The sequence below is a fragment of the Aegilops tauschii genome, chromosome 5, assembly GCF_002575655.3.
Source record: "Aegilops tauschii subsp. strangulata cultivar AL8/78 chromosome 5, Aet v6.0, whole genome shotgun sequence".
Lineage (NCBI taxonomy): Eukaryota > Viridiplantae > Streptophyta > Magnoliopsida > Poales > Poaceae > Aegilops > Aegilops tauschii.
Window position 1 is genome coordinate 75006895 of NC_053039.3, and position 20191 is coordinate 75027085.

The window sequence follows — 20191 nt, forward strand, 5'->3', positions numbered from 1 at the left end:
GCGCGAGGAGCGCGTTCTGAAAGGGGTAAAAAAATACGTGTTGCTGCGGTATAGAGGGAGGGGTGCAAACCGTGGTAAACTCGTCTCCGTGTTTGAGGGGGGGGGGGAGTAAGTAGTGTATATAGGGCATTATCCATTATTAGGCAACGGTTGTAATGGTAGTAAGAATGACAATCATCTTTGCAGTGGACCTGGGAGTGGCAAGCATAAGGGACGAAGACGGGGCTAACATGTTGGATGCGATCATACCAGCACTAAAGCGCCGGATCCCATCAGAACTCCGAAGTTAAGCATGCTTGGGCGAGAGTAGTACTAGGATGGGTGACCTCCTGGGAAGTCCTCGTGTTGCATTCCCTTTTTAATTATTTTTTGCGCCTCGTGACAAAAATATCGCATGTGCGCGATATATATTAACCCCGTTATATTATTTTTGACATTTGCGATATGTTTTAGCTCGCTGCTCATTGGTCATGCGTCTAGAGGCGGCTTTGTGGCGCGAGGAGCGCGTTCTGAAAGGGGTAAAAAAATACGTGTTGCTGCGGTATAGAGGGAGGGGTGCAAACCGTGTTAAACTCGTCTCCGTGTTTGAGGGGGGGGGGGAGTAAGTAGTGTATATAGGGCATTATCCATTATTAGGCAACGGTTGTAATGGTAGTAAGAATGACAATCATCTTTGCAGTGGACCTGGGAGTGGCAAGCATAAGGGACGAAGGCGGGGCTAACATGTTGGATGCGATCATACCAGCACTAAAGCACCGGATCCCATCAGAACTCCGAAGTTAAGCATGCTTGGGCGAGAGTAGTACTAGGATGGGTGACCTCCTGGGAAGTCCTCGTGTTGCATTCCCTTTTTAATTATTTTTTGCGCCTCGTGACAAACATATCGCATGTGCACGATATATATTAACCCCGTTATATTATTTTTGACATTTGCGATATGTTTTAGCTCGCTGCTCATTGGTCACGCGTCTAGAGGCGGCTTTGTGGCGCGAGGAGCGCGTTCTGAAAGGGGTAAAAAAATACGTGTTGCTGCGGTATAGAGGGAGGGGTGGAAACCGTGGTAAACTCGTCTCCGTGTTTGAGGGGGGGGAGTAAGTAGTATATATAGGGCATTATCCATTATTAGGCAACGGTTGTAATGGTAGTAAGAATGACAATCATCTTTGCAGTGGACCTGGGAGTGGCAAGCATAAGGGACGAAGGCGGGGGTAACATGTCGGATGCGATCATACCAGCACTAAAGCACCGGATCCCATCAGAACTCCGTAGTTAAGCGTGCTTGGGCGAGAGTAGCACTAGGATGGGTGACCTCCTGGGAAGTCCTCGTGTTGCATTCCCTTTTTAATTATTTTTTGCGGCTCGTGACAAACATATCGCATGTGCGCGATATATATTAACCCCATTATATTATTTTTGACATTTGCGATATGTTTTAGCTCGCAGCTCATTGGTCACGCGTCCAGAGGCGGCTTTGTGGCGCGAGGAGCGCGTTCTGAAAGGGGTAAAAATACGTGTTGCTGCGGTATAGAGGGAGGGGTGGAAACCGTGGTAAACTCGTCTCCGTGTTTGGGGGGGGGGAGTAAGTAGTATATATAGGGCATTATCCATTATTAGGCAACGGTTGTAATGGTAGTAAGAATGACAATCATCTTTGCGGTGGACCTGGGAGTGGCAAGCATAAGGGACGAAGGCGGGGGTAACATGTGGGATGCGATCATAGCAGCACTAAAGCACCGGATCCCATCAGAACTCCGAAGTTAAGCGTGCTTGCGTGAGAGTAGTACTAGGATGGGTGACCTCGTGTTGCATTCCCTTTTTAATTATTTTTTGCGCCTCGTGACAAACATATCGCATGTGCGCGATATATATTAACCCCGTTATATTATTTTTGACATTTGCGATATGTTTTAGCTCGCTGCTCATTGGTCATGCGTCTAGAGGCGGCTTTGTGGCGCGAGGAGCGCGTTCTGAAAGGGGTAAAAAAATACGTGTTGCTGCGGTATAGAGGGAGGGGTGCAAACCGTGGTAAACTCGTCTCCGTGTTTGAGGGGGGGGGAGTAAGTAGTGTATATAGGGCATTATCCATTATTAGGCAACGGTTGTAATGGTAGTAAGAATGACAATCATCTTTGCAGTGGACCTGGGAGTGGCAAGCATAAGGGACGAAGACGGGGCTAACATGTTGGATGCGATCATACCAGCACTAAAGCACCGGATCCCATCAGAACTCCGAAGTTAAGCATGCTTGGGCGAGAGTAGTACTAGGATGGGTGACCTCCTGGGAAGTCCTCGTGTTGCATTCCCTTTTTAATTATTTTTTGCGCCTCGTGACAAACATATCGCATGTGCGCGATATATATTAACCCCGTTATATTATTTTTGACATTTGCGATATGTTTTAGCTCGCTGCTCATTGGTCACGCGTCTAGAGGCGGCTTTGTGGCGCGAGGAGCGCGTTCTGAAAGGGGTAAAAAAATACGTGTTGCTGCGGTATAGAGGGAGGGGTGGAAACCGTGGTAAACTCGTCTCCATGTTTGAGGGGGGGGAGTAAGTAGTATATATAGGGAATTATCCATTATTAGGCAACGGTTGTAATGGTAGTAAGAATGACAATCATCTTTGCAGTGGACCTGGGAGTGGCAAGCATAAGGGACGAAGGCGGGGGTAACATGTCGGATGCGATCATAGCAGCACTAAAGCACCGGATCCCATCAGAACTCCTCAGTTAAGCGTGCTTGGGTGAGAGTAGTACTAGGATGGGTGACCTCCTGGAAAATCCTCCTGTTGCATTCCCTTTTTAATTATTTTTTGCGCCTCGTGACAAACATATCGCATGTGCGCGATATACATTAACCCCGTTATATTATTTTTGACATTTGCGATATGTTTTAGCTCGCTGCTCATTGGTCACGCGTCTAGAGGCGGCTTTGTGGCGCGAGGAGCGCGTTCTGAAAGGGGTCAAAAAATACGTGTTGCTGCGGTATAGAGGGAGGGGTGGAAACCGTGGTAAACTCGTCTCCGTGTTTGAGGGGGGGGGGGGGTAAGTAGTATATATAGGGCATTATCCATTATTAGGCAACGGTTGTAATGGTAGTAAGAATTACAATCATGTTTGAAGTGGACCTGGGAGTGGCAAGCATAAGGGACGAAGGCGGGGGTAAAATGTCGGATGCGATCATAGCAGCACTAAAGCACCGGATCCCATCAGAACTCTGAAGTTAAGCGTGCTTGGGCGAGAGTAGTACTAGGATGGGTGACCTCCTGGGAAGTCCTCGTGTTGCATTCCTTTTTTAATTATTTTTTGCGCCTCGTGACAAACATATCGCATGTGCGCGATATATATTAACCCCGTTATATTATTTTTGACATTTGCGATATGTTTTAGCTCGCTGCTCATTGGTCACGCGTCTAGAGGCGGCTTTGTGGCGCGAGGAGCGCGTTCTGAAAGGGGTAAAAAAATACGTGTTGCTGCGGTATAGAGGGAGGGGTGCAAACCGTGGTAAACTCGTCTCCGTGTTTGAGGGGGGGGGGAGTAAGTAGTATATATAGGGCATTATCCATTATTAGGCAACGGTTGTAATGGTAGTAAGAATGACAATCATCTTTGCAGTGGACCTGGGAGTGGCAAGCATAAGGGACGAAGGCGGGGGTAACATGTCGGATGCGATCATAGCAGCACTAAAGCACCGGATCCCATCAGAACTCCTCAGTTAAGCGTGCTTGGGTGAGAGTAGTACTAGGATGGGTGACCTCCTGGAAAATCCTCCTGTTGCATTCCCTTTTTAATTATTTTTTGCGCCTCGTGACAAACATATCGCATGTGCGCGATATACATTAACCCCGTTATATTATTTTTGACATTTGCGATATGTTTTAGCTCGCTGCTCATTGGTCACGCGTCTAGAGGCGGCTTTGTGGCGCGAGGAGCGCGTTCTGAAAGGGGTCAAAAAATACGTGTTGCTGCGGTATAGAGGGAGGGGTGGAAACCGTGGTAAACTCGTCTCCGTGTTTGAGGGGGGGGGGGAGTAAGTAGTATATATAGGGCATTATCCATTATTAGGCAACGGTTGTAATGGTAGTAAGAATTACAATCATGTTTGAAGTGGACCTGGGAGTGGCAAGCATAAGGGACGAAGGCGGGGGTAAAATGTCGGATGCGATCATAGCAGCACTAAAGCACCGGATCCCATCAGAACTCTGAAGTTAAGCGTGCTTGGGCGAGAGTAGTACTAGGATGGGTGACCTCCTGGGAAGTCCTCGTGTTGCATTCCTTTTTTAATTATTTTTTGCGCCTCGTGACAAACATATCGCATGTGCGCGATATATATTAACCCCGTTATATTATTTTTGACATTTGCGATATGTTTTAGCTCGCTGCTCATTGGTCACGCGTCTAGAGGCGGCTTTGTGGCGCGAGGAGCGCGTTCTGAAAGGGGTAAAAAAATACGTGTTGCTGCGGTATAGAGGGAGGGGTGGAAACCGTGGTAAACTCGTCTCCGTGTTTGAGGGGGGGGGAGTAAGTAGTATATATAGGGCATTATCCATTATTAGGCAACGGTTGTAATGGTAGTAAGAATGACAATCATCTTTGTAGTGGACCTGGGAGTGGCAAGCATAAGGGACGAAGGCGGGGCTAACATGTTGGATGCGATCATACCAGCACTAAAGCACCGGATCCCATCAGAACTCCGTAGTTAAGCGTGCTTGGGCGAGAGTAGCACTAGGATGGGTGACCTCCTGGGAAGTCCTCGTGTTGCATTCCCTTTTTAATTATTTTTTGCGGCTCGTGACAAAAATATCGCATGTGCGCGATATATATTAACCCCATTATATTATTTTTGAAATTTGCGAGATGTTTTAGCTCGCAGCTCATTGGTCACGCGTCTAGAGGCGGCTTTGTGGCGCGAGGAGCGCGTTCTGAAAGGGGTAAAAAATACGTGTTGCTGCGGTATAGAGGGAGGGGTGGAAACCGTGGTAAACTCGTCTCCGTGTTTGAGGGGGGGGGAGTAAGTAGTATATATAGGGAATTATCCATTATTAGGCAACGGTTGTAATGGTAGTAAGAATGACAATCATCTTTGCAGTGGACCTGGGAGTGGCAAGCATAAGGGACGAAGGCGGGGGTAACATGTCGGATGCGATCATAGCAGCACTAAAGCACCGGATCCCATCAGAACTCCTCAGTTAAGCGTGCTTGGGTGAGAGTAGTACTAGGATGGGTGACCTCCTGGAAAATCCTCCTGTTGCATTCCCTTTTTAATTATTTTTTGCGCCTCGTGACAAACATATCGCATGTGCGCGATATACATTAACCCCGTTATATTATTTTTGACATTTGCGATATGTTTTAGCTCGCTGCTCATTGGTCACGCGTCTAGAGGCGGCTTTGTGGCGCGAGGAGCGCGTTCTGAAAGGGGTCAAAAAATACGTGTTGCTGCGGTATAGAGGGAGGGGTGGAAACCGTGGTAAACTCGTCTCCGTGTTTGAGGGGGGGGAGTAAGTAGTATATATAGGGCATTATCCATTATTAGGCAACGGTTGTAATGGTAGTAAGAATTACAATCATGTTTGAAGTGGACCTGGGAGTGGCAAGCATAAGGGACGAAGGCGGGGGTAAAATGTCGGATGCGATCATAGCAGCACTAAAGCACCGGATCCCATCAGAACTCTGAAGTTAAGCGTGCTTGGGCGAGAGTAGTACTAGGATGGGTGACCTCCTGGGAAGTCCTCGTGTTGCATTCCTTTTTTAATTATTTTTTGCGCCTCGTGACAAACATATCGCATGTGCGCGATATATATTAACCCCGTTATATTATTTTTGACATTTGCGATATGTTTTAGCTCGCTGCTCATTGGTCACGCGTCTAGAGGCGGCTTTGTGGCGCGAGGAGCGCGTTCTGAAAGGGGTAAAAAAATACGTGTTGCTGCGGTATAGAGGGAGGGGTGCAAACCGTGGTAAACTCGTCTCCGTGTTTGAGGGGGGGGGGGGAGTAAGTAGTATATATAGGGCATTATCCATTATTAGGCAACGGTTGTAATGGTAGTAAGAATGACAATCATCTTTGCAGTGGACCTGGGAGTGGCAAGCATAAGGGACGAAGGCGGGGGTAACATGTCGGATGCGATCATAGCAGCACTAAAGCACCGGATCCCATCAGAACTCCTCAGTTAAGCTTGCTTGGGTGAGAGTAGTACTAGGATGGGTGACCTCCTGGAAAATCCTCCTGTTGCATTCCCTTTTTAATTATTTTTTGCGCCTCGTGACAAACATATCGCATGTGCGCGATATACATTAACCCCGTTATATTATTTTTGACATTTGCGATATGTTTTAGCTCGCTGCTCATTGGTCACGCGTCTAGAGGCGGCTTTGTGGCGCGAGGAGCGCGTTCTGAAAGGGGTCAAAAAATACGTGTTGCTGCGGTATAGAGGGAGGGGTGGAAACCGTGGTAAACTCGTCTCCGTGTTTGAGGGGGGGGGAGTAAGTAGTATATATAGGGCATTATCCATTATTAGGCAACGGTTGTAATGGTAGTAAGAATTACAATCATGTTTGAAGTGGACCTGGGAGTGGCAAGCATAAGGGACGAAGGCGGGGGTAAAATGTCGGATGCGATCATAGCAGCACTAAAGCACCGGATCCCATCAGAACTCTGAAGTTAAGCGTGCTTGGGCGAGAGTAGTACTAGGATGGGTGACCTCCTGGGAAGTCCTCGTGTTGCATTCCTTTTTTAATTATTTTTTGCGCCTCATGACAAACATATCGCATGTGCGCGATATATATTAACCCCGTTATATTATTTTTGACATTTGCGATATGTTTTAGCTCGCTGCTCATTGGTCACGCGTCTAGAGGCGGCTTTGTGGCGCGAGGAGCGCGTTCTGAAAGGGGTAAAAAAATACGTGTTGCTGCGGTATAGAGGGAGGGGTGGAAACCGTGGTAAACTCGTCTCCGTGTTTGAGGGGGGGGGAGTAAGTAGTATATATAGGGCATTATCCATTATTAGGCAACGGTTGTAATGGTAGTAAGAATGACAATCATCTTTGTAGTGGACCTGGGAGTGGCAAGCATAAGGGACGAAGGCGGGGCTAACATGTTGGATGCGATCATACCAGCACTAAAGCACCGGATCCCATCAGAACTCCGTAGTTAAGCGTGCTTGGGCGAGAGTAGCACTAGGATGGGTGACCTCCTGGGAAGTCCTCGTGTTGCATTCCCTTTTTAATTATTTTTTGCGGCTCGTGACAAAAATATCGCATGTGCGCGATATATATTAACCCCATTATATTATTTTTGACATTTGCGAGATGTTTTAGCTCGCAGCTCATTGGTCACGCGTCTAGAGGCGGCTTTGTGGCGCGAGGAGCGCGTTCTGAAAGGGGTAAAAAATACGTGTTGCTGCGGTATAGAGGGAGGGGTGGAAACCGTGGTAAACTCGTCTCCGTGTTTGAGGGGGGGGAGTAAGTAGTATATATAGGGCATTATCCATTATTAGGCAACGGTTGTAATGGTAGTAAGAATGACAATCATCTTTGCAGTGGACCTGGGAGTGGCAAGCATAAGGGACGAAGGCGAGGGTAACATGTGGGATGCGATCATAGCAGCACTAAAGCACCGGATCCCATCAGAACTCCGAAGTTAAGCGTGCTTGGGTGAGAGTAGTACTAGGATGGGTGACCTCGTGTTGCATTCCCTTTTTAATTATTTTTTGCGCCTCGTGACAAACATATCGCATGTGCGCGATATATATTAACCCCGTTATATTATTTTTGACATTTGCGATATGTTTTAGCTCGCTGCTCATTGGTCATGCGTCTGGAGGCGGCTTTGTGGCGCGAGGAGCGCGTTCTGAAAGGGGTAAAAAAATACGTGTTGCTGCGGTATAGAGGGAGGGGTGCAAACCGTGGTAAACTCGTCTCCGTGTTTGAGGGGGGGGAGTAAGTAGTGTATATAGGGCATTATCCATTATTAGGCAACGGTTGTAATGGTAGTAAGACTGACAATCATCTTTGCAGTGGACCTGGGAGTGGCAAGCATAAGGGACGAAGGCGGGGCTAACATGTTGGATGCGATCATACCAGCACTAAAGCACCGGATCCCATCAGAACTCCGAAGTTAAGCATGCTTGGGCGAGAGTAGTACTAGGATGGGTGACCTCCTGGGAAGTCCTCGTGTTGCATTCCCTTTTTAATTATTTTTTGCGCCTCGTGACAAACATATCGCATGTGCGCGATATATATTAACCCCGTTATATTATTTTTGACATTTGCGATATGTTTTAGCTCGCTGCTCATTGGTCATGCGTCTAGAGGCGGCTTTGTGGCGCGAGGAGCGCGTTCTGAAAGGGGTAAAAAAATACGTGTTGCTGCGGTATAGAGGGAGGGGTGGAAACCGTGGTAAACTCGTCTCCGTGTTTGAGGGGGGGGGAGTAAGTAGTATATATAGGGCATTATCCATTATTAGGCAACGGTTGTAATGGTAGTAAGAATGACAATCATCTTTGAAGTGGACCTGGGAGTGGCAAGCATAAGGGACGAAGGCGGGGGTAACATGTCGGATGCGATCATACCAGCACTAAAGCACCGGATCCCATCAGAACTCCGTAGTTAAGCGTGCTTGGGCGAGAGTAGCACTAGGATGGGTGACCTCCTGGGAAGTCCTCGTGTTGCATTCCCTTTTTAATTATTTTTTGCGGCTCGTGACAAAAATATCGCATGTGCGCGATATATATTAACCCCATTATATTATTTTTGACATTTGCGAGATGTTTTAGCTCGCAGCTCATTGGTCACGCGTCTAGAGGCGGCTTTGTGGCGCGAGGAGCGCGTTCTGAAAGGGGTAAAAAATACGTGTTGCTGCGGTATAGAGGGAGGGGTGGAAACCGTGGTAAACTCGTCTCCGTGTTTGAGGGGGGGGGAGTAAGTAGTATATATAGGGCATTATCCATTATTAGGCAACGGTTGTAATGGTAGTAAGAATGACAATCATCTTTGCAGTGGACCTGGGAGTGGCAAGCATAAGGGACGAAGGCGAGGGTAACATGTGGGATGCGATCATAGCAGCACTAAACCACCGGATCCCATCAGAACTCCGAAGTTAAGCGTGCTTGGGTGAGAGTAGTACTAGGATGGGTGACCTCGTGTTGCATTCCCTTTTTAATTATTTTTTGCGCCTCGTGACAAACATATCGCATGTGCGCGATATATATTAACCCCGTTATATTATTTTTGACATTTGCGATATGTTTTAGCTCGCTGCTCATTGGTCATGCGTCTAGAGGCGGCTTTGTGGCGCGAGGAGCGCGTTCTGAAAGGGGTAAAAAAATACGTGTTGCTGCGGTATAGAGGGAGGGGTGCAAACCGTGGTAAACTCGTCTCCGTGTTTGAGGGGGGGGGAGTAAGTAGTGTATATAGGGCATTATCCATTATTAGGCAACGGTTGTAATGGTAGTAAGACTGACAATCATCTTTGCAGTGGACCTGGGAGTGGCAAGCATAAGGGACGAAGGCGGGGCTAACATGTTGGATGCGATCATACCAGCACTAAAGCACCGGATCCCATCAGAACTCCGAAGTTAAGCATGCTTGGGCGAGAGTAGTACTAGGATGGGTGACCTCCTGGGAAGTCCTCGTGTTGCATTCCCTTTTTAATTATTTTTTGCGCCTCGTGACAAACATATCGCATGTGCGCGATATATATTAACCCCGTTATATTATTTTTGACATTTGCGATATGTTTTAGCTCGCTGCTCATTGGTCATGCGTCTAGAGGCGGCTTTGTGGCGCGAGGAGCGCGTTCTGAAAGGGGTAAAAAAATACGTGTTGCTGCGGTATAGAGGGAGGGGTGGAAACCGTGGTAAACTCGTCTCCGTGTTTGAGGGGGGGGGAGTAAGTAGTATATATAGGGCATTATCCATTATTAGGCAACGGTTGTAATGGTAGTAAGAATGACAATCATCTTTGCAGTGGACCTGGGAGTGGCAAGCATAAGGGACGAAGGCGGGGGTAACATGTCGGATGCGATCATACCAGCACTAAAGCATCGGATCCCATCAGAACTCCGAAGTTAAGCGTGCTTGGGTGAGAGTAGTACTAGGATGGGTGACCTCCTGGAAAATCCTCCTGTTGCATTCCCTTTTTAATTATTTTTTGCGCCTCGTGACAAACATATCGCATGTGCGCGATATACATTAACCCCGTTATATTATTTTTGACATTTGCGAGATGTTTTAGCTCGCAGCTCATTGGTCACGCGTCTAGAGGCGGCTTTGTGGCGCGAGGAGCGCGTTCTGAAAGGGGTAAAAAATACGTGTTGCTGCGGTATAGAGGGAGGGGTGGAAACCGTGGTAAACTCGTCTCCGTGTTTGAGGGGGGGGGGAGTAAGTAGTATATATAGGGCATTATCCATTATTAGGCAACGGTTGTAATGGTAGTAAGAATGACAATCATCTTTGCAGTGGACCTGGGAGTGGCAAGCATAAGGGACGAAGGCGAGGGTAACATGTGGGATGCGATCATAGCAGCACTAAACCACCGGATCCCATCAGAACTCCGAAGTTAAGCGTGCTTGGGTGAGAGTAGTACTAGGATGGGTGACCTCGTGTTGCATTCCCTTTTTAATTATTTTTTGCGCCTCGTGACAAACATATCGCATGTGCGCGATATATATTAACCCCGTTATATTATTTTTGACATTTGCGATATGTTTTAGCTCGCTGCTCATTGGTCATGCGTCTAGAGGCGGCTTTGTGGCGCGAGGAGCGCGTTCTGAAAGGGGTAAAAAAATACGTGTTGCTGCGGTATAGAGGGAGGGGTGCAAACCGTGGTAAACTCGTCTCCGTGTTTGAGGGGGGGGGAGTAAGTAGTGTATATAGGGCATTATCCATTATTAGGCAACGGTTGTAATGGTAGTAAGACTGACAATCATCTTTGCAGTGGACCTGGGAGTGGCAAGCATAAGGGACGAAGGCGGGGCTAACATGTTGGATGCGATCATACCAGCACTAAAGCACCGGATCCCATCAGAACTCCGAAGTTAAGCATGCTTGGGCGAGAGTAGTACTAGGATGGGTGACCTCCTGGGAAGTCCTCGTGTTGCATTCCCTTTTTAATTATTTTTTGCGCCTCGTGACAAACATATCGCATGTGCGCGATATATATTAACCCCGTTATATTATTTTTGACATTTGCGATATGTTTTAGCTCGCTGCTCATTGGTCATGCGTCTAGAGGCGGCTTTGTGGCGCGAGGAGCGCGTTCTGAAAGGGGTAAAAAAATACGTGTTGCTGCGGTATAGAGGGAGGGGTGGAAACCGTGGTAAACTCGTCTCCGTGTTTGAGGGGGGGGGGGAGTAAGTAGTATATATAGGGCATTATCCATTATTAGGCAACGGTTGTAATGGTAGTAAGAATGACAATCATCTTTGCAGTGGACCTGGGAGTGGCAAGCATAAGGGACGAAGGCGGGGGTAACATGTCGGATGCGATCATACCAGCACTAAAGCATCGGATCCCATCAGAACTCCGAAGTTAAGCGTGCTTGGGTGAGAGTAGTACTAGGATGGGTGACCTCCTGGAAAATCCTCCTGTTGCATTCCCTTTTTAATTATTTTTTGCGCCTCGTGACAAACATATCGCATGTGCGCGATATACATTAACCCCGTTATATTATTTTTGACATTTGCGATATGTTTTAGCTCGCTGCTCATTGGTCACGCGTCTAGAGGCGGCTTTGTGGCGCGAGGAGCGCGTTCTGAAAGGGGTAAAAAAATACGTGTTGCTGCGGTATAGAGGAAGGGGTGGAAACCGTGGTAAACTCGTCTCCGTGTTTGAGGGGGGGGGGAGTAAGTAGTATATATAGGGCTTTATCCATTATTAGGCAACGTTTGTAATGGTAGTAAGAATGACAATCAACTTTGAAGTGGACCTGGGAGTGGCAAGCATAAGGGACGAAGGCGGGGGTAAAATGTCGGATGCGATCATACCAGCACTAAAGCACCGGATCCCATCAGAACTCCGAAGTTAAGCGTGCTTGGGCGAGAGTAGTACTAGGATGGGTGACCTCCTGGGAAGTCCTCGTGTTGCATTCCCTTTTTAATTATTTTTTGCGCCTCGTGACAAACATATCGCATGTGCGCGATATATATTAACTCCGTTATATTATTTTTGACATTTGCGATATGTTTTAGCTCGCTGTTCATTGCCACGCGTCTAGAGGCGGCTTTGTGGCGCGAGGAGCTCGTTCTGAAAGGGGTAAAAAATACGTGTTGCTGCGGTATAGAGGGTGGGGTGGAAACCGTGGTAAACTCGTCTCCGTGTTTGAGGGGGGGGAGTAAGTAGTATATATAGGGCATTATCCATTATTAGGCAACGGTTGTAATGGTAGTAAGAATGACAATCATCTTTGCAGTGGACCTGGGAGTGGCAAGCATAAGGGACGAAGGCGGGGGTAACATGTCGGATGCGATCATACCAGCACTAAAGCACCGGATCCCATTAGAACTCCGTAGTTAAGCGTGCTTGGCCGAGAGTAGCACTAGGATGGGTGACCTCCTGGGAAGTCCTCGTGTTGCATTCCCTTTTTAATTATTTTTTGCGGCTCGTGACAAACATATCGCATGTGCGCGATATATATTAACCCCGTTATATTATTTTTGACATTTGCGATATGTTTTAGCTCGCTGTTCATTGCCACGCGTCTAGAGGCGGCTTTGTGGCGCGAGGAGCGCGTTCTGAAAGGGGTAAAAAAATACGTGTTGCTGCGGTATAGAGGGTGGGGTGGAAACCGTGGTAAACTCGTCTCCGTGTTTGAGGGGGGGAGTAAGTAGTATATATAGGGCATTATCCATTATTAGGCAACGGTTGTAATGGTAGTAAGAATGACAATCATCTTTGCAGTGGACCTGGGAGTGGCAAGCATAAGGGACGAAGGCGGGGGTAACATGTCGGATGCGATCATACCAGCACTAAAGCACCGGATCCCATCAGAACTCCGAAGTTAAGCGTGCTTGGGTGAGAGTAGTACTAGGATGGGTGACCTCCTGGGAAGTCCTCGTGTTGCATTCCCTTTTTAATTATTTTTTGCGCCTCGTGACAAACATATCGCATGTGCGCGATATATATTAACCCCATTATATTATTTTTGACATTTGCGATATGTTTTAGCTCACAGCTCATTGGTCACGCGTCTAGAGGCGGCTTTGTGGCGCGAGGAGCGCGTTCTGAAAGGGGTAAAAAATACGTGTTGCTGCGGTATAGAGGGAGGGGTGGAAACCGTGGTAAACTCGTCTCCGTGTTTGAGGGGGGGGGGAGTAAGTAGTATATATAGGGCATTATCCATTATTAGGCAACGGTTGTAATGGTAGTAAGAATGACAATCATCTTTGCAGTGGACTTGGGAGTGGCAAGCATAGGGGACGAAGGCGGGGGTAACATGTTGGATGCGATCATAGCAGCACTAAAGCACCGGATCCCATCAGAACTCCGAAGTTAAGCGTGCTTGGGTGAGAGTAGTACTAGGATGGGTGACCTCGTGTTGCATTCCCTTTTTAATTATTTTTTGCGCCTCGTGACAAACATATCGCATGTGCTCGATATATATTAACCCCGTTATATTATTTTTGACAATTGCGATATGTTTTAGCTCGCTGCTCATTGGTCATGCGTCTAGAGGCGGCTTTGTGGCGCGAGGAGCGCGTTCTGAAATGGGTAAAAAAATACGTGTTGCTGCAGTATAGAGGGAGGGGTGCAAACCGTGGTAAACTCGTCTCCGTGTTTGAGGAGGGGGGAGTAAGTAGTGTATATAGGGCATTATCCATTATTAGGCAACGGTTGTAATGGTAGTCAGACTGACAATCATCTTTGCAGTGGAGCTGGGAGTGGCAAGCATAAGGGACGAAGGCGGGGCTAACATGTTGGATGCGATCATACCAGCACTAAAGCACCGGATCCCATCAGAACTCCGAAGTTAAGCATGCTTGGCGAGAGTAGTACTAGGATGGGTGACCTCCTGGGAAGTCCTCGTGTTGCATTCCCTTTTTAATTATTTTTTGCGCGTCGTGACAAACATATCGCATGTGCGCGATATATATTAACCCCGTTATATTATTTTTGACATTTGCGATATGTTTTAGCTCGCTGCTCATTGGTCACGCGTCTAGAGGCGGCTTTGTGGCGCGAGGAGCGCGTTCTGAAAGGGGTAAAAAATACGTGTTGCTGCGGTATAGAGTGAGGGGTGGAAACCGTGGTAAACTCGTCTCCGTGTTTGAGGGGGGGGAGTAAGTAGTATATATAGGGCATTATCCATTATTAGGCAACGGTTGTAATGGTAGTAAGAATGACAATCATCTTTGCAGTGGACCTGGGAGTGGCAAGCATAAGGGACGAAGCCGGGGGTAACATGTCGGATGCGATCATACCAGCACTAAAGCACCGGATCCCATCAGAACTCCGAAGTTAAGCGTGCTTGGGTGAGAGTAGTACTAGGATGGGTGACCTCCTGGAAAATCCTCCTGTTGCATTCCCTTTTTAATTATTTTTTGCGCCTCGTGACAAACATATCGCATGTGCGCGATATACATTAACCCCGTTATATTATTTTTGACATTTGCGATATGTTTTAGCTCGCTGCTCATTGGTCACGCGTCTAGAGGCGGCTTTGTGGCGCGAGGAGCGCGTTCTGAAAGGGGTAAAAAAATACGTGTTGCTGCGGTATAGAGGGAGGGGTGGAAACCGTGGTAAACTCGTCTCCGTGTTTGAGGGGGGGGGGAGTAAGTAGTATATATAGGGCATTATCCATTATTAGGCAACGGTTGTAATGGTAGTAAGAATGACAATCATCTTTGAAGTGGACCTGGGAGTGGCAAGCATAAGGGACGAAGGCAGGGGTAATATGTCGGATGCGATCATACCAGCACTAAAGCACCGGATCCCATCAGAACTCCGAAGTTAAGCGTGCTTGGGCGAGAGTAGTACTAGGATGGGTGACCTCCTGGGAAGTCCTCATGTTGCATTCCCTTTTTAATTATTTTTTGCGCCTCGTGACAAACATATCGCATGTGCGCGATATATATTAACCCCGTTATATTATTTTTGACATTTGCGATATGTTTTAGCTCGCTGTTCATTGCCACGCGTCTAGAGGCGGCTTTGTGGCGCGAGGAGCGCGTTCTGAAAGGGGTAAAAAAATACGTGTTGCTGCGGTATAGAGGGTGGGGTGGAAACCGTGGTAAACTCGTCTCCGTGTTTGAGGGGGGGGGGAGTAAGTAGTATATATAGGGCATTATCCATTATTAGGCAACGGTTGTAATGGTAGTAAGAATGACAATCATCTTTGTAGTGGACCTGGGAGTGGCAAGCATAAGGGACGAAGGCGGGGGTAACATGTCGGATGCGATCATACCAGCACTAAAGCACCGGATCCCATCAGAACTCCGTAGTTAAGCCTGCTTGGGCGAGAGTAGCACTAGGATGGGTGACCTCCTGGGAAGTCCTCGTGTTGCATTCCCTTTTTAATTATTTTTTGCGGCTCGTGACAAACATATCGCATGTGCGCGATATATATTAACCCCATTATATTATTTTTGACATTTGCGATATGTTTTAGCTCGCAGATCATTGGTCACGCGTCTAGAGGCGGCTTTGTGGCGCGAGGAGCGCATTCTGAAAGGGGTAAAAATTACGTGTTGCTGCGGTATAGAGGGAGGGGTGGAAACCGTGGTAAACTCGTCTCCGTGTTTGAGGGGGGGGGGGAGTAAGTAGTATATATAGGGCATTATCCATTATTAGGCAACGGTTGTAATGGTAGTAAGAATGACAATCATCTTTGCAGTGGACCTGGGAGAGGCAAGCATAAGGGACGAAGGCGGGGGTAACATGTGGGATGCGATCATAGCAGCACTAAAGCACCGGATCCCATCAGAACTCCGAAGTTAAGCGTGCTTGGGTGAGAGTAGTACTAGGATGGGTGACCTCGTGTTGCATTCCCTTTTTAATTATTTTTTTGCGCCTCGTGACAAACATATCGCATGTGCGCGATATATATTAACCCCGTTATATTATTTTTGACATTTGCGATATGTTTTAGCTCGCTGCTCATTGGTCACGCGTCTAGAGGCGGCTTTGTGGCGCGAGGAGCGCGTTCTGAAAGTGGTAGAAAAATACGTGTTGCTGCGGTATAGAGGGAGGGGTGGAAACCGTGGTAAACTCGTCTCCGTGTTTGAGGGGGGGGAGTAAGTAGTATATATAGGGCATTATCCATTATTAGGCAACGGTTGTAATGGTAGTAAGAATGACAATCATCTTTGAAGTGGACCTGGGAGTGGCAAGCATAAGGGAGGAAGGCGGGGGTATAATGTCGGATGCGATCATACCAGCACTAAAGCACCGGATCCCATCAGAACTCCGAAGTTAAGCGTGCTTGGGCGAGAGTAGTACTAGGATGGATGACCTCCTGGGAAGTCCTCGTGTTGCATTCCCTTTTTAATTATTTTTTGCGCCTCGTGACAAACATATCGCATGTGCGCGATATATATTAACCCCGTTATATTATTTTTGACATTTGCGATATGTTTTAGCTCGCTGTTCATTGGCACGCGTCTAGAGGCGGCTTTGTGGCGCGAGGAGCGCGTTCTGAAAGGGGTAAAAAAATACGTGTTGCTGCGGTATAGAGGGAGGGGTGGAAACCGTGGTAAACTCGTCTCCGTGTTTGAGGGGGGGGGAGTAAGTAGTATATATAGGGAATTATCCATTATTAGGCAACGGTTGTAATGGTAGTAAGAATGACAATCATCTTTGCAGTGGACCTGGGAGTGGCAAGCATAAGGGACGAAGGCGGGGGTAACATGTCGGATGCGATCATAGCAGCACTAAAGCACCGGATCCCATCAGAACTCCTCAGTTAAGCGTGCTTGGGTGAGAGTAGTACTAGGATGGGTGACCTCCTGGAAAATCCTCCTGTTGCATTCCCTTTTTAATTATTTTTTGCGCCTCGTGACAAACATATCGCATGTGCGCGATATACATTAACCCCGTTATATTATTTTTGACATTTGCGATATGTTTTAGCTCGCTGCTCATTGGTCACGCGTCTAGAGGCGGCTTTGTGGCGCGAGGAGCGCGTTCTGAAAGGGGTCAAAAAATACGTGTTGCTGCGGTATAGAGGGAGGGGTGGAAACCGTGGTAAACTCGTCTCCGTGTTTGAGGGGGGGGAGTAAGTAGTATATATAGGGCATTATCCATTATTAGGCAACGGTTGTAATGGTAGTAAGAATTACAATCATGTTTGAAGTGGACCTGGGAGTGGCAAGCATAAGGGACGAAGGCGGGGGTAAAATGTCGGATGCGATCATAGCAGCACTAAAGCACCGGATCCCATCAGAACTCTGAAGTTAAGCGTGCTTGGGCGAGAGTAGTACTAGGATGGGTGACCTCCTGGGAAGTCCTCGTGTTGCATTCCTTTTTTAATTATTTTTTGCGCCTCGTGACAAACATATCGCATGTGCGCGATATATATTAACCCCGTTATATTATTTTTGACATTTGCGATATGTTTTAGCTCGCTGCTCATTGGTCACGCGTCTAGAGGCGGCTTTGTGGCGCGAGGAGCGCGTTCTGAAAGGGGTAAAAAAATACGTGTTGCTGCGGTATAGAGGGAGGGGTGGAAACCGTGGTAAACTCGTCTCCGTGTTTGAGGGGGGGGGAGTAAGTAGTATATATAGGGCATTATCCATTATTAGGCAACGGTTGTAATGGTAGTAAGAATGACAATCATCTTTGCAGTGGACCTGGGAGTGGCAAGCATAAGGGACGAAGGCGGGGCTAACATGTTGGATGCGATCATACCAGCACTAAAGCACCGGATCCCATCAGAACTCCGTAGTTAAGCGTGCTTGGGCGAGAGTAGCACTAGGATGGGTGACCTCCTGGGAAGTCCTCGTGTTGCATTCCCTTTTTAATTATTTTTTGCGGCTCGTGACAAAAATATCGCATGTGCGCGATATATATTAACCCCATTATATTATTTTTGACATTTGCGAGATGTTTTAGCTCGCAGCTCATTGGTCACGCGTCTAGAGGCGGCTTTGTGGCGCGAGGAGCGCGTTCTGAAAGGGGTAAAAAATACGTGTTGCTGCGGTATAGAGGGAGGGGTGGAAACCGTGGTAAACTCGTCTCCGTGTTTGAGGGGGGGGAGTAAGTAGTATATATAGGGCATTATCCATTATTAGGCAACGGTTGTAATGGTAGTAAGAATGACAATCATCTTTGCAGTGGACCTGGGAGTGGCAAGCATAAGGGACGAAGGCGAGGGTAACATGTGGGATGCGATCATAGCAGCACTAAAGCACCGGATCCCATCAGAACTCCGAAGTTAAGCGTGCTTGGGTGAGAGTAGTACTAGGATGGGTGACCTCGTGTTGCATTCCCTTTTTAATTATTTTTTGCGCCTCGTGACAAACATATCGCATGTGCGCGATATATATTAACCCCGTTATATTATTTTTGACATTTGCGATATGTTTTAGCTCGCTGCTCATTGGTCATGCGTCTAGAGGCGGCTTTGTGGCGCGAGGAGCGCGTTCTGAAAGGGGTAAAAAAATACGTGTTGCTGCGGTATAGAGGGAGGGGTGCAAACCGTGGTAAACTCGTCTCCGTGTTTGAGGGGGGGGAGTAAGTAGTGTATATAGGGCATTATCCATTATTAGGCAACGGTTGTAATGGTAGTAAGACTGACAATCATCTTTGCAGTGGACCTGGGAGTGGCAAGCATAAGGGACGAAGGCGGGGCTAACATGTTGGATGCGATCATACCAGCACTAAAGCACCGGATCCCATCAGAACTCCGAAGTTAAGCATGCTTGGGCGAGAGTAGTACTAGGATGGGTGACCTCCTGGGAAGTCCTCGTGTTGCATTCCCTTTTTAATTATTTTTTGCGCCTCGTGACAAACATATCGCATGTGCGCGATATATATTAACCCCGTTATATTATTTTTGACATTTGCGATATGTTTTAGCTCGCTGCTCATTGGTCATGCGTCTAGAGGCGGCTTTGTGGCGCGAGGAGCGCGTTCTGAAAGGGGTAAAAAAATACGTGTTGCTGCGGTATAGAGGGAGGGGTGGAAACCGTGGTAAACTCGTCTCCGTGTTTGAGGGGGGGGGAGTAAGTAGTATATATAGGGCATTATCCATTATTAGGCAACGGTTGTAATGGTAGTAAGAATGACAATCATCTTTGAAGTGGACCTGGGAGTGGCAAGCATAAGGGACGAAGGCGGGGGTAACATGTCGGATGCGATCATACCAGCACTAAAGCACCGGATCCCATCAGAACTCCGTAGTTAAGCGTGCTTGGGCGAGAGTAGCACTAGGATGGGTGACCTCCTGGGAAGTCCTCGTGTTGCATTCCCTTTTTAATTATTTTTTGCAGCTCGTGACAAAAATATCGCATGTGCGCGATATATATTAACCCCATTATATTATTTTTGACATTTGCGAGATGTTTTAGCTCGCAGCTCATTGGTCACGCGTCTAGAGGCGGCTTTGTGGCGCGAGGAGCGCGTTCTGAAAGGGGTAAAAAATACGTGTTGCTGCGGTATAGAGGGAGTGGTGGAAACCGTGGTAAACTCGTCTCCGTGTTTGAGGGGGGGGGGGAGTAAGTAGTATATATAGGGCATTATCCATTATTAGGCAACGGTTGTAATGGTAGTAAGAATGACAATCATCTTTGCAGTGGACCTGGGAGTGGCAAGCATAAGGGACGAAGGCGAGGGTAACATGTGGGATGCGATCATAGCAGCACTAAAGCACCGGATCCCATCAGAACTCCGAAGTTAAGCGTGCTTGGGTGAGAGTAGTACTAGGATGGGTGACCTCGTGTTGCATTCCCTTTTTAATTATTTTTTGCGCCTCGTGACAAACATATCGCATGTGCGCGATATATATTAACCCCGTTATATTATTTTTGACATTTGCGATATGTTTTAGCTCGCTGCTCATTGGTCATGCGTCTAGAGGCGGCTTTGTGGCGCGAGGAGCGCGTTCTGAAAGGGGTAAAAAAATACGTGTTGCTGCGGTATAGAGGGAGGGGTGGAAACCGTGGTAAACTCGTCTCCGTGTTTGAGGGGGGGGAGTAAGTAGTATATATAGGGCATTATCCATTATTAGGCAACGGTTGTAATGGTAGTAAGAATGATAA

General features: G+C 47.5%; 33 non-coding genes and 8 pseudogenes across 33 annotated transcripts; all 41 read left to right on the top strand.

The window, feature by feature from the left end:
* The first annotated feature begins 235 nt into the window (after positions 1-235).
* LOC141023516 (5S ribosomal RNA) lies at positions 236-354 on the top strand. Its single transcript, XR_012185117.1, has one exon. It is a non-coding gene; the product is annotated as a 5S ribosomal RNA (ribosomal RNA).
* Positions 355-728: 374 nt separating this feature from the next.
* On the top strand, positions 729-847 carry LOC141025045 (5S ribosomal RNA). The gene has a single exon (XR_012186542.1). It is a non-coding gene; the product is annotated as a 5S ribosomal RNA (ribosomal RNA).
* A 371-nt stretch (positions 848-1218) lies between these two features.
* Positions 1219-1337, top strand: LOC141023761 (5S ribosomal RNA). Its single transcript, XR_012185359.1, has one exon. It is a non-coding gene; the product is annotated as a 5S ribosomal RNA (ribosomal RNA).
* A 369-nt stretch (positions 1338-1706) lies between these two features.
* Positions 1707-1812, top strand: LOC141024565 (5S ribosomal RNA; annotated as a pseudogene).
* Positions 1813-2184: 372 nt separating this feature from the next.
* Positions 2185-2303, top strand: LOC141025046 (5S ribosomal RNA). The gene has a single exon (XR_012186543.1). It is a non-coding gene; the product is annotated as a 5S ribosomal RNA (ribosomal RNA).
* A 371-nt stretch (positions 2304-2674) lies between these two features.
* On the top strand, positions 2675-2793 carry LOC141024527 (5S ribosomal RNA). The gene has a single exon (XR_012186125.1). It is a non-coding gene; the product is annotated as a 5S ribosomal RNA (ribosomal RNA).
* Positions 2794-3167: 374 nt separating this feature from the next.
* On the top strand, positions 3168-3286 carry LOC141023799 (5S ribosomal RNA). Its single transcript, XR_012185397.1, has one exon. It is a non-coding gene; the product is annotated as a 5S ribosomal RNA (ribosomal RNA).
* A 373-nt stretch (positions 3287-3659) lies between these two features.
* LOC141024528 (5S ribosomal RNA) lies at positions 3660-3778 on the top strand. Its single transcript, XR_012186126.1, has one exon. It is a non-coding gene; the product is annotated as a 5S ribosomal RNA (ribosomal RNA).
* A 374-nt stretch (positions 3779-4152) lies between these two features.
* On the top strand, positions 4153-4271 carry LOC141023800 (5S ribosomal RNA). The gene has a single exon (XR_012185398.1). It is a non-coding gene; the product is annotated as a 5S ribosomal RNA (ribosomal RNA).
* A 372-nt stretch (positions 4272-4643) lies between these two features.
* On the top strand, positions 4644-4762 carry LOC141023762 (5S ribosomal RNA). The gene has a single exon (XR_012185360.1). It is a non-coding gene; the product is annotated as a 5S ribosomal RNA (ribosomal RNA).
* A 371-nt stretch (positions 4763-5133) lies between these two features.
* LOC141024529 (5S ribosomal RNA) lies at positions 5134-5252 on the top strand. The gene has a single exon (XR_012186127.1). It is a non-coding gene; the product is annotated as a 5S ribosomal RNA (ribosomal RNA).
* A 371-nt stretch (positions 5253-5623) lies between these two features.
* Positions 5624-5742, top strand: LOC141023802 (5S ribosomal RNA). The gene has a single exon (XR_012185400.1). It is a non-coding gene; the product is annotated as a 5S ribosomal RNA (ribosomal RNA).
* A 375-nt stretch (positions 5743-6117) lies between these two features.
* On the top strand, positions 6118-6236 carry LOC141024550 (5S ribosomal RNA). The gene has a single exon (XR_012186148.1). It is a non-coding gene; the product is annotated as a 5S ribosomal RNA (ribosomal RNA).
* Positions 6237-6608: 372 nt separating this feature from the next.
* LOC141023803 (5S ribosomal RNA) lies at positions 6609-6727 on the top strand. The gene has a single exon (XR_012185401.1). It is a non-coding gene; the product is annotated as a 5S ribosomal RNA (ribosomal RNA).
* A 372-nt stretch (positions 6728-7099) lies between these two features.
* LOC141023763 (5S ribosomal RNA) lies at positions 7100-7218 on the top strand. The gene has a single exon (XR_012185361.1). It is a non-coding gene; the product is annotated as a 5S ribosomal RNA (ribosomal RNA).
* A 370-nt stretch (positions 7219-7588) lies between these two features.
* Positions 7589-7694, top strand: LOC141024606 (5S ribosomal RNA; annotated as a pseudogene).
* A 371-nt stretch (positions 7695-8065) lies between these two features.
* On the top strand, positions 8066-8184 carry LOC141025047 (5S ribosomal RNA). The gene has a single exon (XR_012186544.1). It is a non-coding gene; the product is annotated as a 5S ribosomal RNA (ribosomal RNA).
* Positions 8185-8556: 372 nt separating this feature from the next.
* LOC141023764 (5S ribosomal RNA) lies at positions 8557-8675 on the top strand. The gene has a single exon (XR_012185362.1). It is a non-coding gene; the product is annotated as a 5S ribosomal RNA (ribosomal RNA).
* Positions 8676-9046: 371 nt separating this feature from the next.
* Positions 9047-9152, top strand: LOC141024630 (5S ribosomal RNA; annotated as a pseudogene).
* A 372-nt stretch (positions 9153-9524) lies between these two features.
* LOC141025048 (5S ribosomal RNA) lies at positions 9525-9643 on the top strand. Its single transcript, XR_012186545.1, has one exon. It is a non-coding gene; the product is annotated as a 5S ribosomal RNA (ribosomal RNA).
* A 372-nt stretch (positions 9644-10015) lies between these two features.
* On the top strand, positions 10016-10134 carry LOC141024290 (5S ribosomal RNA). Its single transcript, XR_012185887.1, has one exon. It is a non-coding gene; the product is annotated as a 5S ribosomal RNA (ribosomal RNA).
* A 372-nt stretch (positions 10135-10506) lies between these two features.
* LOC141024631 (5S ribosomal RNA) lies at positions 10507-10612 on the top strand (annotated as a pseudogene).
* A 372-nt stretch (positions 10613-10984) lies between these two features.
* On the top strand, positions 10985-11103 carry LOC141025049 (5S ribosomal RNA). The gene has a single exon (XR_012186546.1). It is a non-coding gene; the product is annotated as a 5S ribosomal RNA (ribosomal RNA).
* Positions 11104-11477: 374 nt separating this feature from the next.
* LOC141024291 (5S ribosomal RNA) lies at positions 11478-11596 on the top strand. The gene has a single exon (XR_012185888.1). It is a non-coding gene; the product is annotated as a 5S ribosomal RNA (ribosomal RNA).
* Positions 11597-11969: 373 nt separating this feature from the next.
* Positions 11970-12088, top strand: LOC141025247 (5S ribosomal RNA). The gene has a single exon (XR_012186745.1). It is a non-coding gene; the product is annotated as a 5S ribosomal RNA (ribosomal RNA).
* Positions 12089-12457: 369 nt separating this feature from the next.
* Positions 12458-12576, top strand: LOC141024268 (5S ribosomal RNA). Its single transcript, XR_012185865.1, has one exon. It is a non-coding gene; the product is annotated as a 5S ribosomal RNA (ribosomal RNA).
* Positions 12577-12945: 369 nt separating this feature from the next.
* LOC141024968 (5S ribosomal RNA) lies at positions 12946-13064 on the top strand. Its single transcript, XR_012186466.1, has one exon. It is a non-coding gene; the product is annotated as a 5S ribosomal RNA (ribosomal RNA).
* Positions 13065-13436: 372 nt separating this feature from the next.
* Positions 13437-13542, top strand: LOC141024607 (5S ribosomal RNA; annotated as a pseudogene).
* A 372-nt stretch (positions 13543-13914) lies between these two features.
* LOC141024249 (5S ribosomal RNA) lies at positions 13915-14032 on the top strand. The gene has a single exon (XR_012185847.1). It is a non-coding gene; the product is annotated as a 5S ribosomal RNA (ribosomal RNA).
* A 370-nt stretch (positions 14033-14402) lies between these two features.
* On the top strand, positions 14403-14521 carry LOC141024051 (5S ribosomal RNA). The gene has a single exon (XR_012185649.1). It is a non-coding gene; the product is annotated as a 5S ribosomal RNA (ribosomal RNA).
* Positions 14522-14894: 373 nt separating this feature from the next.
* Positions 14895-15013, top strand: LOC141025213 (5S ribosomal RNA). Its single transcript, XR_012186711.1, has one exon. It is a non-coding gene; the product is annotated as a 5S ribosomal RNA (ribosomal RNA).
* Positions 15014-15385: 372 nt separating this feature from the next.
* LOC141024221 (5S ribosomal RNA) lies at positions 15386-15504 on the top strand. The gene has a single exon (XR_012185819.1). It is a non-coding gene; the product is annotated as a 5S ribosomal RNA (ribosomal RNA).
* Positions 15505-15877: 373 nt separating this feature from the next.
* On the top strand, positions 15878-15983 carry LOC141024608 (5S ribosomal RNA; annotated as a pseudogene).
* A 372-nt stretch (positions 15984-16355) lies between these two features.
* LOC141024902 (5S ribosomal RNA) lies at positions 16356-16474 on the top strand. The gene has a single exon (XR_012186399.1). It is a non-coding gene; the product is annotated as a 5S ribosomal RNA (ribosomal RNA).
* Positions 16475-16845: 371 nt separating this feature from the next.
* LOC141024530 (5S ribosomal RNA) lies at positions 16846-16964 on the top strand. Its single transcript, XR_012186128.1, has one exon. It is a non-coding gene; the product is annotated as a 5S ribosomal RNA (ribosomal RNA).
* A 371-nt stretch (positions 16965-17335) lies between these two features.
* LOC141023804 (5S ribosomal RNA) lies at positions 17336-17454 on the top strand. The gene has a single exon (XR_012185402.1). It is a non-coding gene; the product is annotated as a 5S ribosomal RNA (ribosomal RNA).
* Positions 17455-17826: 372 nt separating this feature from the next.
* LOC141023765 (5S ribosomal RNA) lies at positions 17827-17945 on the top strand. Its single transcript, XR_012185363.1, has one exon. It is a non-coding gene; the product is annotated as a 5S ribosomal RNA (ribosomal RNA).
* Positions 17946-18315: 370 nt separating this feature from the next.
* Positions 18316-18421, top strand: LOC141024610 (5S ribosomal RNA; annotated as a pseudogene).
* A 371-nt stretch (positions 18422-18792) lies between these two features.
* Positions 18793-18911, top strand: LOC141025051 (5S ribosomal RNA). Its single transcript, XR_012186548.1, has one exon. It is a non-coding gene; the product is annotated as a 5S ribosomal RNA (ribosomal RNA).
* Positions 18912-19283: 372 nt separating this feature from the next.
* Positions 19284-19402, top strand: LOC141023766 (5S ribosomal RNA). Its single transcript, XR_012185364.1, has one exon. It is a non-coding gene; the product is annotated as a 5S ribosomal RNA (ribosomal RNA).
* Positions 19403-19775: 373 nt separating this feature from the next.
* Positions 19776-19881, top strand: LOC141024611 (5S ribosomal RNA; annotated as a pseudogene).
* Positions 19882-20191: the final 310 nt, after the last annotated feature.